A 14,499-nucleotide genomic window follows, 5' to 3' on the forward strand; every position below is an offset into this window, starting at 1 on the left:
AAATTGAGTCACAGATGTAGAAAACACCCTTATGGTTACCAAGGGGAAAAAGGGGGGGGATAAATTGGGAGACTGCGATTGACATATACACACTACTATATATAAAATAGGTTACTGATAAGAACCTATTGTATAGTGCAGGGAACTCTACTCAGTACTCTGTAATGAGCTATATGGGAATAGAATCTAAAAAAGAGTGGATACATGTATATGTGTAGCTGATTCACTTTGCTGTACAGCAGAAACTAACACAACATTGTAAATCAACTATACTCCAATAAATAATTAATTAAAGAAAAAAGGAGGAAAGGCAGGCAGAGATATTCTTAGCTGAGTGCAGTATAAATACATTTTCGAACTTTACAGAAACACAGGATCATTTGAACACATGGCTAGGGTTCCTTCTAGGGCCCTGGACAAGGTCCATGTAAGCGAGGGGCCCTGAGGCTTAAGCTTCATTAGTTTCACACAGTAAATCCACCTCTGTGTGCCCTAGTAGAGAAACTGCCTGCTTCAGACTCTCCAGGGGTGGGGCCCCTTCATTCTTCTGCTAGGGTGAGGTGGGGACAGTGTCCAGTGAAATGGCGTTGGGGAGGAGATGGTAGGACTCTCAACTTATTCATAAGCAGCTTTCAACCAATCCCCCTGTTCTGAATGTTTGGCTTCAGCCCACTTCTAGGGGTACCTAGCGTCACCAGTTCCTGAACCTTTGAGGATTCTGTGATGTAAGTTCTTGGTTTTCCTAAATGCCAGTTCACGATCTGGCCTTCTGGGAACTGCCAAGTCAGTTACCCCATGTAACTGTATTCCAATCCCCAAATGTCGTCAATGTCTTTTCTATTCTCCCTGAATTGGTAGGTTTATGACTTAAAAAAAATCACCTCACTGTGCTTTGTGTGGGATTTCTGAGGGAGATAAAATAGATGTACATTATTATACATTATAATGTATAATGCGTTATACATTATAGATGTATATGTATTATATTATTATATACACCTAGTTTTATCTCCTGCACAAATCCCACAATTTGTCACCTTTACTCAGAAGCTGCTTTATTTATTAATTTTTTTTTTTTTTTTTTTTTTTTGTTACGTGGGCCTCTCACTGTTGTGGCCTCTCCCCTTGCGGAGCACAGGCTCCGGACGCACAGGCTCAGCGGCCATGGCTCACGGGCCTAGCCGCTCCGTGGCATGTGGGATCTTCCCGGACCGGGGCACGAACCTGTGTCCCCTGCATCGGCAGGCGGACTCTCAACCACTGCGCCACCAGGGAAGCCCTATTAATTTTAAATAACAACTTTATGAGATGTAATTCACATACCATAACATTCATCCTTTTAAAGTGTACAATTTGGTGTTTTTGCTGTATTCACAGAGTTGTGCAACCATCACTACAACTAATTTTGTTTTGGCCACGCTGTGTGGCTTGCTGGATCTTAGTTCCTCAACCAGGGATCAAACCTGCTCCCTTGGCAGTGAAAGAGCGGAGTCCTAACCACTGGACTGCCAGGGAATTCCCACCACTAGCTAATTTTAGAACATTTTCATCACCCAAAAGGAAACCCCATATCTATTAGCAGTCATTCACCATTTTGTAGTGTAGTACAAAGACACTTTCGGTCTCCATGGATTTGCCTATTCTGGACATTCCACATAAATGGAATTGTATAACATGTGGCCTTTTGTGTTTTCTAATTTTTTAATATGGTGTAGGTAAGGATCCTACTTCATTCTTTTGCATGTGACTATCCAGTTATCCCAGTACCATCTGTTGAAAAGATTATTCCTTCTCCATTGAACTGGCATCCTTGTTAAAAATCAACTGACTGTCAGTATAAAGGTTTATTTTTGGATTCTCAATTCTATTCCATTGATCTACATATCTATCTTTATTGCTAGTCCCACACTGTCTTAGCTACTGTTGCTTTGTAGTGAGTTATGAGATTGGGAAGTGTGAGTGCTCCAACTTTGTTCTTCTTTGTCAAGATTGTTTTGGCTATTCTGTGTCCCTTGAATTTCCATATGAATTTTAGTGGTTTGTCTTTTATATTTAAATCTTTACTCCATGTAGAGTTTGAGTGTATGGCTAACCAGTTGTTTTAACGTGATTTAAAAAATAATCCATCTTTGGGACTTCCCTGGTGGCGCAGAGGTTAAGAATCCGCCTGTCAATGCAGGGGACATGGGTTCGAGCCCTGGTCCGGGAAGATCCCACATGCCATGGAGCAACTAAACCTGTGCGCCACAACTACTGAGCCTGCGCTCTAGAGCCTGCGAGCCACAACTACTGAACCCCACCCGCCTAGAGCCTGTGCTCCACAACAAGAGAAGCCACTGCAGTGAGAAGCCTGCACACTGCAACTAGAGAAAGCCCGTGTGTAGCAACGAAGACCCAATGCAGCAAAAATAAATAAATGAATTAATTTTAAAAAATCTCTTTGAAAAATAATTTTATCGGCATTAAATACTTCCGCTCTATATCATAGATCTATCTACTCTTTTGCCAATAACACAAATTTAATTATTTAGGTTTATAACAGCTCTTGATACCTAGTAAGCAAATCCCTTCTCATTACATTTCTTTTTCAGGTGATTTCTTGGCTATTTTAATTTTGTTTTCATATTTAAGAGGAAATTCAAAATCATCTGCTGTGTTTCCCCTTCCAAGTCAGGATATTAGTTACTGAAAATACATTATATTTATAGATTAACTTTTGAAGAACCTACATCTTTATAAATATTAGGTTTGCTCATTCAGGGCCAAAATATTTCTTTCCAGTCATTCAAGTCTTTTTATTATGTCCTTTAGTCTTAAGAGTTTTTTTCACATAGGTCCTCTACATTTATTTAGTTAAATATTATCATCCAAAAGTAACACTTATCTGTGAATTTTTTTGCCCTACACACGTCTTAGGTACATTCCATGGAATATTATATTTTTGGTTATACTATAAATGGATTCTCTTTTTCATCTTCCTAGTACACAGGAAAGCTACTGGGTGTTAAATATTTACCCCACAACCAATCACCACAGCTATACACCTAACCTACATAGCCCAAGAAATTTGGCTGGGGAAAAAAAAAAGAACTAATTGGGTTTTCCAAGTAGACAGTGATATCATTTGAAAATAATTGTAAAATTTCCCTCTTCTTCCCCAATATTTAATACCTATTTTTGTCTTGTATTACGGCATTGGCTAAAAATTGCAGAAAAATGTTTTTAACTTTAGTAAGAATACTTCGAGTTTGATCTTGCACTATAAAATACGAAGAGGGCTCCTGGTTTATTTAGGAGGCTAATGGTAAGGAAATATTTTTCTGTTTCTAGTTTAGTGAAAGATACAAAGACTGGATTTCTGAATTATATCAATGCCTTTTCAGCATGCATTTGGTGGACCAGTTGGTTCTCCTATGACCTAGTGCTGTGACGAACTGTGTGAATACATGTCCTAAGACTGAGCCATCCTTTCATTACTGAAGTGAGCTCTGCTTGGTTAAAGGTACAGGTTAATTAACTTTGATGTGCATACATCTTGCTTTCTGATTATGACACAAAGGGGTAGGGACTCAATGTTATGCTTCTCTGCAACTCCTGCCAAGTGCTGTACTAGGCACAAGGCTATTTTCAACCTTTTACTGAATGAACAGTCGGTAAATATGTGTTAGGGGCCTCCTTCATGCCTAGCACTACACGAGGTTCTAGGGATATCAGGATGAATAAGGCAGACTCATTCTATGATCTCATGGAGCTTACAGTCTGGCTTCATACACACAGTAAGCAGGGAATGGATGATTAAACGAATGAGTAAAATGAGTCTATTGGCCCAGGGGCCCTATCAAATACCATACTCTAATTTAGGGTTCCTGAAAAAAGCTACTCTTAGATCAGGCTATATAAACAAAGAAAGGTAATATCATTGTCCTTGGTCTCCCAATCCTTACCTGAGTAAAATAAAACCTAAAAAGGCATCACAGGCTACAAAGTACCAGCCTGGTTCAAGGGAAAGTAAATTCAGTGGAGACCGAGAGAACGGAGCTGGCCTTTGGCACCGGCAGTAAAGCCTGGCGAAGTTATCAGAGTATGGGTCAAGGGAAAACATTTTCAAGAGCCTGAGAGGAAATATGAAAGGAGAAGAGTCTCCTGGGTTTATTCTCAGGCTGCCAAATAGCAAATGTACTCCACCCTGCCAGAGAAAGAGCCAGAAAACTGGGGCAGGTGCCCTGATGGAGGGATCGGATTCTCTGCCACTGAAGTGGTGGAAGATGGCGAGACGAAAGAGCAAAGCAACTGCACGTCAACTGACTCTTCTGCCTCTCCTTCTCCTTGACCTCTTGATTTCACCCTGCGGTCTAGGCCCCCGCAGGAACACAGGGATGTCCTCAGGACGTCCTCAGCTGCTCTGGAAAGTGTGCGGCAAGACTGCCAGTATCAGAGCATCTCAGAGCGGTGCTGTCCAGGCTCCGGAGCAGGGGCCGCTCACCGGGCTTCCAGACTTTTGTTCCTCCTCCTTCTCACAGCTTTTCTCAGGGCTCTCCCCCTGGAATCGGGTGGGTACGTAGAGATCCAGAGAGGAGACTGGGCTTGCTCCCCAGAGAACCTCTACGTTCTGGAAACCATCATGAAGGCTGTGAGCTCCCGGCCCCTGGAGTAGGATTCTTTACTTTGTTCTGCTTGCCATGCCATAAATATGAGCACCAGAGGGCAGGAGGAGGGATATTTTGGTCTCGGCAACAAAATGGAGAAAACATTTCTCTCAGCCCTACCCTTCTCCAACCCCCAACATGCCCCACCTTGAAAAAGAAAAAAAAAAGTTCTATGTGTACAGAGGGAAAGGGGGGAAGAAAAAGGGTTCTATTTTCTTTCACAATAAAGAAAAGCCAACAGGATGTTCTCCAAAGCTACAAATACACTTTTCAAACAGTAAATATCTCTATTAGCAGCAGGATGCCAGTTGGCTAATTCTGTCTGTCTCAGGAAAACCTTTCCCCAAAAACTCCTGCCCTTGGGTAATGTCTATTTACAAAACCAGCTCTTGTGCATTTTCGATTTGCTAGGTTTCTCAATCTTTTGTTTCCCCACCCCCTCCACTGCAGAGGCAGAGGAGAGGCAGGCTCGGATGGCAGCTGGGTGGGGATCCCCCGGTCACCCCATCAGATCCCCGAGCCCCGCCTTCTCTGGAGAGTCCTCCACTTCATTACCAAGGACAGCTTAGAGAAGCTAAAACCTACCCCCTCCGCCCTGGCCTTCACTGGGCCTCCAGAATTTGTTTCTACTGAGCCTGAATGGGCCGAGGCCTTGCCCGGGGGTGGCATGATTCAGTCTACCCCATCCTGTATGGTCCCGATATCTCCAGCTGGGCAAAGATCACAGTTTTGGGGGTGGGGCGTGGGGGGAGGGGGGGAGGTGAGAACGAGGGGAGGGCTGAGCAAAGAGTAGCAGGCAGCAGATAGTGGCTGAAATCCTGGCTCTCCGGGGAGTGGTCTGGGCCTGAGTCACTGTCTCGGCAAGAGCAGGAAGGTGGGCGAAAGGCAGCAGCTTCTGCAGGCTGGAAGGACAAGCCCCTCCTCCCCCATCCTTCTGTCACTCTATCCTCCGGTCGCTGCCTTCTCTGGTCTGAGGCCCCACCAAGGCTACCACCACCTTGACAATCGGAGAGAGAAAACAGTGGGCCCGGGCCAGGGCAGGGTTTATGGAGAGTCAGCTGGCTCCGGCGGAGCAGCTGCTTGTTGGATGCCCATCCTCTCTGAAGGGCCAGCTGGCCACAATGCCCGGGGCCAAGGAAAGTTCAGCCCAAGCAAGGACGTGAGAGACCCCATCAGAAGGGGAAATGGCCTGAGCTGTGAAGGATCCATTTCCAGTGCCTACGACTGTGGCCTCTCCAGCCCCACCTCAGTCCTTCCCCTAAATTAGCTGGACCCTGAACCAGAGCACAGACAACACCACTCTCGCTTGCCACCAGTCCGAGGAGGTATGTGTGTGTTTAAAAATAAAAGGCACGACTCTGTGACTTGGCTGATTTGTTACTTGACCAGAACAATGGCCCGGCTCAGCTGTGATCCCTCCTTCCCCAAGCTCCCCGGCTGACCTCTGAAAAGGAAAGACAGAATGAATCACAGAATGTTGAGTGAGATCATCCAATTAAAGCGACCATTTATTGAGCATCTACTATTGCCAGTGTCTGTGCTAGGTGCTTCCGATATGTCAGCTCATTCAAAGTGCTGCCCTCCCGTATTTCACCCAAGAGACGGCGCACTGGATGAGGGGGTGGACTGTGGAGCCAGGCTGCCTGGGTTCAAGATCTGGCTCTGCCAACTGCCAGCTCTGCCACTTGGATAACTTACCTAATTTTCCTGTGTCTCAGTTTCCCTGTCTATAAAATAGGATCATAATCGATCTATTTTATAGGGTCGCTGTGAAAGCTAAATGAGTTTAATCTTTGAAACAGTTCCCAGCCTACAGTAAGCAGCCTGGGAGTATCTGTCGTAAAGATGATGGTGGTGGTATTTTGATGATGATGATCAAACTGAGGCCCAGATGGGGGACTTGCACAAAATTACACAGAGGTAAGTACAGTCAGGAAACCTGAAATGGTTGTTTTCTGTTTGGGGAGCACGCAGTGGTCCCTACCATAATCACCACTACCAGGTCCAAGTTAATATATTTGCTGAAAGTGAAAGGATTTGTGACACAAGTTTGGAGGCTGATGGAGCATCCAAAGGTCAAGAAAAGAGAGGAAGGAAGGCAATTCAGGGAGGTGGTTTGGATTTTTTTTTTTTTTTTTTTTTTGGCAGCTCTTTAAGAAACTCCTTTTTTTTTTTTTTTTTTGTGGTACACAGGCCTCTAGCCATTGTGGCCTCTCCCGTTGCGGAGCACAGGCTCTGGACGTGCAGGCTCAGTGGCCATGGCTCACAGGGCCAGCAGCTCCACGGCATGTGGGATCTCCCCGGACTGGGGCACGAACCCGTGTCCCCTGCATCGGCAGGCGGGCTCTCGACCACTGCACCACCAGGGAAGCCCAGAAACTCCTAATATTTGACAGACAAGTTACTACCTATTCTCATTCTAACTTGCTAAGATAAGAAGAGGTAGAAACTCGGTTTTCCCATTTTATAAAAGGGAATCAGAAGACATGTGGAGGTGAAAGCCTTGTCCTGCCTACTGAACAAGCCAGAGAGAAGCCTCCTATGGCCTGCCTTCCACTCTGATGGGTTCACAGTGGCTGAGGGCAGACACTCTGAGAAGCACCAGACCAGCTGAGGCACCAGCTCTAATCTCATTCTCACTTCTGTCCCTTAGCAACCAGGAGTCTGAAAAAGAGCTTTCACTCCACCGTTTCCTCTTCTCTGCTGAAGGTTTGGCCCCTAGAAGCGGAAGGAGGGCTGGGATGGAAATCCACTTCTAGGCCCGCCTGCCTCGGTCATCCCCAGCTTTCGGCCACAGGAGGCAATAATTCTCCTGCTATGCGGTCAGCCTTAGCCATGACACTGGTCAGGCTAGGCATGACGATAGTTACAGAAATATTGGAAACACTCAGAAAATTATAGAGGAGAGCACGTACAATAAATACTCATGTACCCACCACCTAGCAGTGTCACATTCTAACGCTGAGCCATACTTGCTTCAGGTCTTACTCTTCAAGCAGTACACCAGCACAGACACTGCTGAAGCTCCCTGAGTGCTCCAGCCTGATCCCGTTTCCTTCCTTCCCTCTCTCCTGTTATCCTTGAGGTAACCACTACCCCGAATTCAGTGTTTATTAATCCTATACTTTTGCTTCATAAGTTTGAATCCATAAGCACAACACAGTGTTGATTTACAGATCTAAACTTTATACAAATAGTACAGTATTGAATGTATCCTTTCCAAACTAGCCTTTGATGTTGGGCCTTATGTTTCTGAGATTTGCCCCTGCTGATACACATGGCTCACTTCATTCATTTTGACACTGCATATTTCACTACGTAATGACACCGTGTTTTATTTTCCCTTTCTTCAGAGGCTAGACATGTATAAACAATGAAGCAGCAGACATTTCTGCTCAGGTCTCCTGCTGCACAGGTGCAGAAGTTTCTTTGGGTGGGGGGCAGGCCCGTCTTTGACTGTGTGAGGCACTGCAAAACCTCCCAGCGGTTGCATCAGTTCCCCACCCCGCCACCCCACTCAGCGGATGCCAGTTCTCACCGCTCCTCATCCTCAGGTACTTGGCATTGCCAGGCTAAATTTACCATTTTTGCCAGTCTGATGGCTGTGAAATGACATTTCATTTCTCAGTGTTGGTTTAGTCGGCTCTCCCTGATTACTAATAAATGGAACGTCTTGATTTCGGCTTTTGTCCACCTGGGTTTTCTTTTCTATATAAAGTGATTGGCGGCTTTCAGATCTATGCAGTAAGTTCTTATGCAGAACCAGGCAGCGTTCTTTACAGCCGCCCCGTCTGTGTTCCTTATTTATAACCAATGACAAACAACCAAATAAAGAACACTATCTTCACCTGGCTGGAGTCACAGGTATAAGCTTCTAGTCTGAGTATGTGTCATAAACTCCTAGATAAGTGTTTTTCAAACCAGGGTGTGTGGAACACCCACCCCTCCCCGATCATTCACACTGTTACACATCATTCCATTGTAAACACCTATCAAAATCAGTCATGAAATCAACTGAAGTGGGTCATTCTTTAAAAAACAAAATAGAACATAGTAGAAAATATCTGAGTGCATTGTACACATACAATGTGAAACTTATTTCGTGTGTGTGTGTGTGTTTGTGTGTCTGTTGATATCAAAGGCATTTCTGACTGCAAGCTGTGGTCAAAAAACTTCGGAAGCCACTGTCCAAGGTACCCCGCCCTCAACTCCATTCTTTCTCTTTTCTGAGTTATCCTGCAGACCGCTGCCAAATTAACCTGACAAAATACATTGCTTTTGCCCTGCCACTTCCCTGCTCAGAAACCTTCAATTTTCAGAAGCCTAGGCTCAGTTTCAATTCCTCAGCATGGCACGGAAAGTGCTTACAATATGGCCCCAACCAGAGGGCCAGCTTTCATCAGTGAAGCTTCTACCCAAATCACTATTTACTAAACCCAAGCTGGCCTCCTGACTGCCTGCCCCCAACACTCTTCATGCATTCTGTCTCCACACACCTTTTTCACACCATTCTTCTAACCTGCACGCCCCCCACCCCAATCCTGTTCCCCACTGCAACAGGACACGCTCGCTAAGTCAAGGTTCAGTTAAAATCACATCCTCTGCTTGAAGTCTTTCTTTTTTTTTTTTTTTTTTTTTTTGCAGTACGCGGGCCTCTCACTGTTGTGGCCTCTCCCGTTGCGGAGCACAGGCTCGGACGCGCAGGCTCAGCGGCCATGGCTCACGGGCCCAGCCGCTCCGCGGCAGGTGGGATCTTCCCGGACCGGGGCGCGAACCCGTGTCCCCTGCATCGGCAGGCGGACTCCCAACCACTGCGCCACCGGGGAAGCCCTAATGTCTTTCTTGATGGTGCCACAGGGACGTTTAGTGATCTGCTGTCATTCCTGTGAACCTCTGGCACTTTCCATACACCGGCCGAAGACAAGGATGGATTCTTAAAGCATTTTGAATGTCTCCCAGTGTTTAGCACAGGCCCTTGGACATTAAAAACTGTTCGATATGCATTAGATCAACAAAGATTCATTGAGCACTACCTGTGTGCAACAAACTATACTGGGCTCTACTTAATAGATGAGCCACCAGAATAATGGTTTTGGGAAAACAACTTTAATAGTTTAACTGCCAATTTGAAAGCTACCTCAACACATTTACTTAAAAGTATAATATACAAGAAAACACCTTTGACTGCGAAGCTGTGGGACTCAAGGTACTTGACTCTTTCCAGCTACTCCAAAATCGGGAAAAGGGCCCTTCCCCCCTTGTTACGAACGGCTGAAAGAAGAGTTTTACATTTGTTCCCCAAACAATGTTGAATATAGAATCTCATGGGCTCCTCGTCTTCTAGGCATTACTATGCTCTTTACACAGGAGGAAGAAGCTTGGGGAGAGCCTGGCCTGTCCAAAGTCACAGAAGCAAGTGATAAGGCTGCCCCATGCAGGGAGGCCCCAGAATAGGAAGAAGCTGAGATGGTCCAGAATACCTGGAGGTCTGCAGGACACAGGACTTGCTCTATCACTTTACCTGAGAAAACTGGTCACTTCCTGTAATTCACTACCAACCTGGTGGTGTCCATACGGCCTAGCAAAGTCAGACACCTTCCTCTGGGATCCAATCAGCTGGGGAATGGTCTTCCACTTTCCTAATGTTCCTGTTTAAGCACAGGGAATACTCAGGAGATGCAGGCTTCAGTTCCAGTTCTGCCAGGTGAGTGAATTCGGATAAGTTGTCAAAGGGAGATAATCAGACCTGAACTGCAAACTTCAAAGGGTAGATGTGGGGATGGTATCAGAGACTGGATGGGAAAGTACTGTGCAGAGTTAAAAGCACTGCATGAATGTAAGATAGCACTGGTGATGCTAGAGGGAAAAGAGACTCCACCGAGAAGATGTCTGCAACTGCACGGATGGTTCCCTCTGATCCAGCAGGTTACCGTCCTTCTTTATATTCCATCCACTTCATTTGACAAGTACCGACCAGGTACCCACTATGTGCAAGACAGTATGTGTACACACAGATGGAGAAGCTGTAGATCCTGGACTTTACGTGGGAGAGAGGCGCACGTTTGTGATACGTGGATAGCGTGGGAGTACTACAAGAGAAGCACCATGGAGCTCGAGAATAAAGGAGTTTGGGTGGGGGATGGGAGGGCAGAGAACAGAGACAGCCTCAGAGAGCCTCGGAAGCCACTTCTTCATGTTAACAATAGCACGCTTAGAGGCTCTTCACTTCAGGAAGTGGCCAGTAGCTTTTGCACATTTTTATCTTAAATTTTTTCCTGAGTGAAGGCAAGTCAGTAAATGGGAATAGAGTCCTCATTCATACATTCAGTCAACATTTACTGATTGCCGGGAACAGCGCTAGGGATACACTGGTGACCAAGAGACAGCCTCCGTTTTCAACAGCTCATGGACTAGTGGGCTGGCTGAAAAGTAAGCCAAGAATTCAAGTACAGATGCTAACGGTGGTCAGAGGAGGGGCACCCCACTCGGCTTGGCAGGGTGTGGGGGGCCGTTCAGGGAAGACCCTCAGAGGAGCTGAAGCCTGCCCGGACTCTCTAAGGATGAGTGGATGTTGGCCTGGGGGATGGCGGGTGGGGCGGTGAGGGGAGTAAAGGGCCTTTCGGGCAGGGGAACGGCACGTACAGAGGAGCAGGGGCACGAGAGACCAGGAAAAGCTTAGACACAGGAGTGAAGGGGGTACAGCCAGATCCAGAAGGGCCTTATAAGCCATGGCCCAGAGTTAGGGCTTATAAGCCACGGCCCAGAGTTAGGCCTTTATCCTGAAGACGATGGGGAGGGTATACATGGTGAGAACAGGGAAAAAAAAAAAGAAAAGAAAAAAGATGTTCCCTGAGGAATACCAATATTTAAGGGGCAGAAGAGCCCAGAAGAGTCAGAAAAAAAAAATAGCATCTGCAGGGTTTCCATTCTTTTCACAACAGGTCTGGGTGACAAAGTATCAGCTGAGCTTATCCATTCCATGTTATAATTGGAGAAAACAAGACAGAGGAAGATCAGATGCCTAACCAGGCCACACTGTGAATGAGGGAACCAGAGCCTGAACTCAGCACTCCAAATGCTACCAATTCATCTGCACTGACTTTAACTTCCTTCCCTCTGAGTCACACTCCTGAACCTCTGGGTACAGGATGATTTCCTCCAGCAGTGCTCCTTTTTCCTCGTCACGGAAGCCTAAGATCACGATGAAGGTGTGTGGTTCCAAGGAAGGCTATGGGTCCTGGAGACAGCTAAGCAAGATTCAGGTCACTATCCTTAATTCCATTTAATTCTCCCTCCACACCAGAATAAAGACACACACACACAAGGGGGGGGTGACACGGAGGAGGAGGGGTAAGAAAGCAGCACTTGGCTTGGGGCCAAGAGGTGGATCAGTGATCTGAGATGTAAACATCAAATGCCTTCCTCCGAGCAGAGCCCACCACTGGGCCACCTTGCTGAAAAGCAGGTCAGTGGACGGATGGATGAGTAGATGGTACAGGAAGGCAGCAAGTGCCCACTAAACAAACAGGCGGTGGGCGGGCTGCATGCACTGAGGAAGCAGAGAACAAAGACCTCTCACTCTTCATGCAAAGTCCACAGTGTGCAAAGGGCACCAATATTGGACATTTCTCACTGTGACATTTTGAAAGCCCAGCCTAGCCCAGAACAATGGTTACCCTCTGGGGACCATGGGCCGCGTACCCCTAGGCCTTATTCGACGATGGCTGGCATATCCCATGCGCTTGGTGAACTTGACCTTGGGCATCAGCCTCCCATGACGGCTCTACGTCACTCTGGTCTCTTCCCCCACTGAGAATTCCAATCTCGGATGAATGGATGGATTCATTCTGGGAGCAGGAAAACCACTCCAGGAGTGAATCAGAACGACCCAGCCCTGGTCCCCTTGCCAGCCATTGAGCCAGGAACTGAGTGCAATTGTGTGCCCAGGCGCTGGTGCTGTTCCCCTCTCAGGGAGAGAGGGTCAGGGGCCATGCAAGAGATGACGTAGAAGCCCTCTAAGGAGGAAGAGAAAGGAACCTCAGCTTTGAGGGACAAAGCCACCCTTTTGGTTGTGACCCTCAGTCCAAGGAGGTGCCAAGATGTGTGCGTATTGTTAAATTAATTCTACTGGACAAAATCTCAGCTTTGGCTGGGCAGTTACTTGTCAATTTCAATTCTCTCCAGCCTGAAATAGGCTACTAGTTTTTCAGAAAAAAGATTTCTGTAAGACAGGTAGAAACAATGCGTCTCAGATCACCCAGGGAATCCTCTACCTTTAGTGGTCTCTGCTCCACTCTTCTGATTTGTGAAGAAAAGATCGATTCATCCTTAAGAATTGTAAATGCCAGTCTAGGCAATGTAAAGCACCTGTACTGTCTGCTTTTTGAGACATTAGGTAAGAGAACGCCAAAGATTCAAGATGCAGCAGGCAAGAAGACATCTACATCACAAAGTAAAGGGACCCAGGTTGATCCTTTAAGGAAGTAATTCCTCTAGGAAGGGGAATTGAAGGATTGCCACTATGCCCATCACTAACTAGGTTATAACAAGACGCGAAAGTTAGCTTTTTAAGGCTCCAGCCCCCTATCGGCCTCCTGGAGCAAAGGTGGTGGGAAAAGGAGCAGCTCCTGCTGGGGCTTGTTAGGGGATTGCTCGGGGCTGACCCCCACGTGCTGGTGCTGATTGTCTGACATCTGTCGGTCAATCTTCGTCTAAGAAGCAGCGGGGAGGAGGGGACAGAAATGGCTTACATTTTACATTACAGGGCTGTCCCTGACACTGAATGACATCAGCTGTCTGTGGCCAGAGCTTAGTCTCCATTCATGGCCAAATGTGAGCCTGCAAGAGCCTTCCTAAAGAATATTCTACCATTTCACTCATTCATAACTAGCTAACGTGCACTTTTCGTAAAGAAACAGGCTAGACTCTGAGGAGAGAGTGGCAAACATGTACCCTATGCTAACGTAACTTGGATTCCAAAAAGACTGATTCATCTTGTACATCTCCGGGGGTGAATGCATTCATACAAGCACACTTGAGTTGCATGCCCTGAGGTTTGGGTTGTGGATATCTAGGCCCTTAAGCCTGAAGGTAAGGTCCTTTGGGCAAACTGAGTCTTACAAAAGAAATCAACCATTAAACATTATCAAGTGTCTGCTATGAGCCAAGTATCGTACAGTTCCATAGCAACGCACGTGCCAGCTGTGGAGCTGTGACTACTACTCTGAGGCTCCCTGGCTTCTTTTCTCACGGCTTGATAGTTCCCATAACATTTAAGCTTACTTACGTTAATTTAACAGGGAAAGCAATGAGTGGGTAAGGCCCTGGAAAAAAACTAGTCCAACCCCATAATGGGAGTGCGGGTGGTGGGTAATTCTGGCCCCTTCCGAAAGAGAAGCAAGTTTTGTCTCTTGAAGACTAAGTGGGGCAAAGGCTACTCATCTGAAAGCTAGGGGTCTTGATCCATGAACTGCGCTCAGACGGCCAGAATGAGGGCCACCTGGCAGTGGTGGAGAGATGCCCACGGGGGAGAGAGGAGTGGATATTTCTCAACGGATATTCAGGAAAGGAGGTAACAGGGGCGTCCCTCACTTCACGCAGCTGAGAGAAGACGGACGGGACCAGCACCTTGGAACAGAGTCAGGAAAGAGACGCGGGATCCCACTCTAAAGGAATCGCCTGCCCCACCTCCCGGTGAGGCCTGCCGAGAGCTGGAGCCTCCAGGAAAGCACCAGAGGAAGGCCCCTTGAACGACCCCAAGGGCTGGGGCCAAGCGGGCCCTGCTCCGGGGCGGAGGGTCCGCGGGCAGCGCGGGCCAAGGGACTCAAGTCGGACGGACGCAGGGCAAAGCGCA

The 14,499-nt window shown here is 46.9% G+C and overlaps 1 protein-coding gene across 4 annotated transcripts in view; it reads right to left on the reverse strand.

Moving 5' to 3' along the window:
• The window catches only part of BIN3 (bridging integrator 3), a 45,983-nt gene that overhangs the window by 31,356 nt on the left and 128 nt on the right, over positions 1-14,499 (reverse strand). The window lies entirely within an intron of this gene.

Source organism: Mesoplodon bidens, assembly GCF_964165515.1.
Source record: "Mesoplodon bidens genome assembly, chromosome: 6".
Taxonomy (NCBI): Eukaryota; Metazoa; Chordata; class Mammalia; order Artiodactyla; family Ziphiidae; genus Mesoplodon; species Mesoplodon bidens.